At 45.2% G+C, this 4,007-nt stretch overlaps 1 pseudogene; it reads right to left on the bottom strand.

Moving 5' to 3' along the window:
- Positions 1-1,805: 1,805 nt before the first annotated feature.
- Positions 1,806-3,185, bottom strand: LOC146351485 (cytochrome P450 3A8 pseudogene; annotated as a pseudogene).
- Positions 3,186-4,007: the final 822 nt, after the last annotated feature.

Here is a 4,007-nt window from a genome sequence, read left to right as displayed (position 1 = left end):
CATGCTGTAGTTCATGTGTACATATCAAGTACAAATATCTCACCAGAAAAAGCAAGGACCAATTTTTCCATGCAATATGAGTGTGAGAATAAACAGTCCTATTTATTATAGTTATTAGCTATTGTGCATGTGTAGACAAATGTAGTGGTCAGGAGTAGTAAATGTTTCCTGTGAAAAGCCTAGCTATGGGTGGCTTTGCAGAAAGTGCTTCTACTCATGCAAGTCAGGACACCTAATTTTCCTCAATCCCTCCTACCCGCTTAACCCCCGCTCTATCCAAAAAGCTGCTTCTGGGGGTCGGGGAATGCTCGGGAACCAAATGAGATATGGTGCGGATGACTGTAGTAGGTACAGGCGGATCTATAAAAATCAGGTGTGCCAACTTAAGCGAGTGCATGCACTTTCTACTAACTAAGGCAAAGCCACCATTACATACAACCTTATGGGCTTCCTCACACAGAGCTTTTATCCTGCTATTGAGACTGATTACTCATGGAAGTTTGCAGGTTCTTTAGATGACATCAGCAGCCTCCAGCGCATTTCCCACACTAAATTACCTTTATTCCATTTTTTAAAAGTTTGGAGATAATAAGCTATCAAACTACAGCGCTTGAGTTCAGCTTGAGTTCCCTCCCGCAAAGAGGAAAACCAGCAATAAAAGGAACTAAACCACAGCGCCATCTAGTGGCTGTATAATGAAACATTATGGAAGACTCAGATAAGCAGAAAAAGGAGTGGGAAAATGGTGGGGGAAGGAAGCACGTGCAGAGGGAGTCCATCATAATCCTGCATTTACAACGGAAGCAGAAAGTCTCATTTTAAATGCGGAATTTTAGGCTGGTGTAGAGATGCTGTTTGTCTCTCTCCCCTCATCACCCCTCCTTTCCCATTACAGAAAATGCTACCGCCACATCTTGCCTTTCCTGTACATGGACTTCATCACTATAGCTGTTGCCTTATCCCCCAATATTCATCAGGAAAGGGTGCCCTGACCATCCATTCCCTGCCCCCCCCCCATGTGATTTTGATCTCCCTTCTTCCTGGGTAGCAGATGCTATTAAAACTAGAGACAGAAGGTGATGTGACAACATGGGCCCAGTTCATGCGCTCACTGTGTGGTAGAATGGAGGTGCAAACCCCTCCCACAACACCACTTGTTAAATGCACGCTGCATTCTCGTCTGTACAATGGCCTCATTCATGTGATCTTCCCACTTTTGTATATGAGGGGAAAGAATAATGTGAATCAGGCCATTGTGTATATGAGTCTCCTTGTGGTGTCTGTCTCATGTGTGCCTAGTGGAGGGGAGGAGTGTTTGCTGTTCTACCACCACACAAATTAAAGCACTGGCCTGGTGAATGTATGAATCAAGCTGTGGAGATGCAACTCTTTCAAAACGTAATTTGTTGTTGTTGTTGTTATTATTATTTATTACATTTCTATATTGCCCCATAGCCAAAGCTCTCTGGCCGGTTTACAAAAGTTAAAACATTAAAATACAATATACAAAGTTTAAAAGCCATTTACATAAAAGCACACAGACGATATACACAAACAACATATACCTAAAAACAACTTTCAACAGGCAGTCATAACTAAAGACACATCCAGGACCGATGATAACTGTGAAGCTCTTCTGATCAAAGCTACAACTTCCTCCATTCACTTCTGTTTGCTGAAGGCAATAGTGCTATGGGATGAGCACAGGAGCATTCCCATCTTCAGTTCTGTTCACTCAAGCTGCCAGTCCCATATGATATAGTGTGGAGGGAGGGAAGCAGCAGCAGCCTCTGTTTCCAATTTCTTTATTCCTCAGGATCAGCAAAGGCTCTGGAGACCAGCTTCAGCTGGATGGGCTTTTTGGGTTGCAGGAAGCCCTTGGTGTCCAGTTCCATGGGGATCAGCGTCTCTCTGCAGACTTGGAAGGAAAATTTCTGCAGCAAGTCCACTACAGCCACTTTCATGACCAGGAGAGCAAAGCGTATCCCAGTGCAGTTCCTGGGACCTGCTCCAAAAGGCAGGAAGACGTACGGGTCGATGCTTTCCTTGTTCTCTTTACGGAAACTCTCGGGCCTGAACTCTTCTGGTTCTGGCCAATATTCTGGGTCATGGTGCAGGACAAAAGCAGGGATCATGGTCACAACTCCCTTTGGGATCATCAGTCCATTAATCACAGTTTTTTTGCAAATCCTTTCAAGCCGTCCTCTTGGAGGGTAGAGCCTGAGGGTTTCATTCACCACCACGTCAAGAGACTCCATCTGAAGAACTGCATCATAGGTGGGAGAAGCCTGATTGGGAAGTGCCTCATCTGTCTCCTCCTGCAGCCTCTGCTGAACATCTGGGTGTGTGGCCAGGCAGTAAGACAGGAAGCTGAGGGCACTACTGTTGGTCTCATAACCAGCAAAAACGAAGATAATGGCCTGTGACAAAATCTCTTTGTCAGTCAGAGCTTTATATGAATTTGGGTCATCAGAGGTGTCACTGGAAATTTGGGAGTCCACCATTAGCTGCAGAAAGTCAACCCGGTTTGTGTGATTATTCTTTTGCCGGTCCTTCTTGATTTCCTTGACAACATCAGTGAAGAAGTTTACAAAGGAGCTAGGCATCAGGGTGAATTTTAGTTTATCCAGCAACGGCACAAGGAATGGAAAGATGACAAGCAGGAGTAGCAATGGATTTAAGAAGCTGAACTTGAGTAACTTCTTGATGTGCATGACAAAAGGATCATTGGGGTTGTTTATGGAGTCTATGTTGACACTGAAGGAAGTGCTGGTTATCACATCCATACTATAGGCCCCAAAGATGCCTTTCATGTCTACGGGTTCTTCATTTTCCACTTTCTTTTGAATGTTCTTCACCAACATTTCCCCATAATGGTTGATGATTGGCAAATAAAAACAACCTTACCAACCTAGACATTCTCAGCATGGAGCTCTACAACCTGGGAGCAGCCAGGGAGAAGGCTCTCTCTCACGTCACCATCAAATTCACCTCTGGTGGCAGTAGTACTGAGAGAAGGCCTTTGGGGGGGGGAATCTAAAATCCAGCTTCAAAAATGGGGTGATCAAACAGTTCTCCCCTTCTCACTCCTAGCAGTCCTTGAGGCAGCTGCAGGTCCAACCTGTAACCGTCACTTGGCCTGTTAGAGCCTAATTTGTTTGCAGACCCCTGCTCCCCACTCCCATCTTGGGATTCTGATCATACAGACACCATGACTTCACCCTCAAGTCAGCAGGTTGTTTCCTCCAATCCCCCCCCCCCGCTCCCCGGTTTGCTTTTTGTTACTTATTTCCTGATTTAGAGATCTGTTAATTAATTCTATAAATCAGTGTAAACTGGAGCTGTAGACTTTCTGCTCTCTGGCCATCTCTGTGACCTGGCTCCTTCCCCCTTGGACTCCATCAAGGGGGAGCTGATATGCAGCTTGGAAGAGGGAGGTGTGTGTGTGTGGGGGGCTTTCCCATTGGCCTCCCTGGCCCAGTGTCCACCCAGCCTCTTCTACTCCAGCACCAGCCGACCACTTTGCCTCTTTTAGTCTATTTGTAGTGTGTGTGGCTTTTGCTAGCCTTTGGAGTATTTCTGTTGGAAAAGAAAGCTGGAATAACAAGTAAACAAACATGTGGTAGTCTGCTCTGTGGTTTGCAATGGAAATGGGCCGTGTGTGTGTTTTGTTTACATGATCAGCTTGGTGACAAACCCTCAGGTTCTACAGAACTATGGGAAAGAAAGAAATTTTAGGTCCCAGGGCTTAAACTGTAAAAAATGAGAGAGAGAGAGAGAGAGAGAGAGGTGTGGGGGCATAGGGCTATCAAGAAGTGATGCCACATGTCTGTGAAGTTGCCAGTTTTTTTTTTCCAGGGTGGGTCCCCTGTGACTGGCATGAAAAATGCAAAAAAATTCAACGTTGTTTATCATTGTATCTCTGTGACAGGAAGTGGTGGACTGTTGGATTTTTACTTTTCTTTTTGCCTGTCATGTTAAAGGCACAGAAGGAAGGAAGGAAGGAA

This window comes from Heloderma suspectum, chromosome 3 (assembly GCF_057233095.1).
Source record: "Heloderma suspectum isolate Gila_16-S chromosome 3, 16-S_ref, whole genome shotgun sequence".
Taxonomy (NCBI): Eukaryota; Metazoa; Chordata; class Lepidosauria; order Squamata; family Helodermatidae; genus Heloderma; species Heloderma suspectum.
The sequence above is the reverse complement of the archived record's forward strand: the minus strand, read 5'-3'. Positions and strand labels throughout refer to the sequence as shown.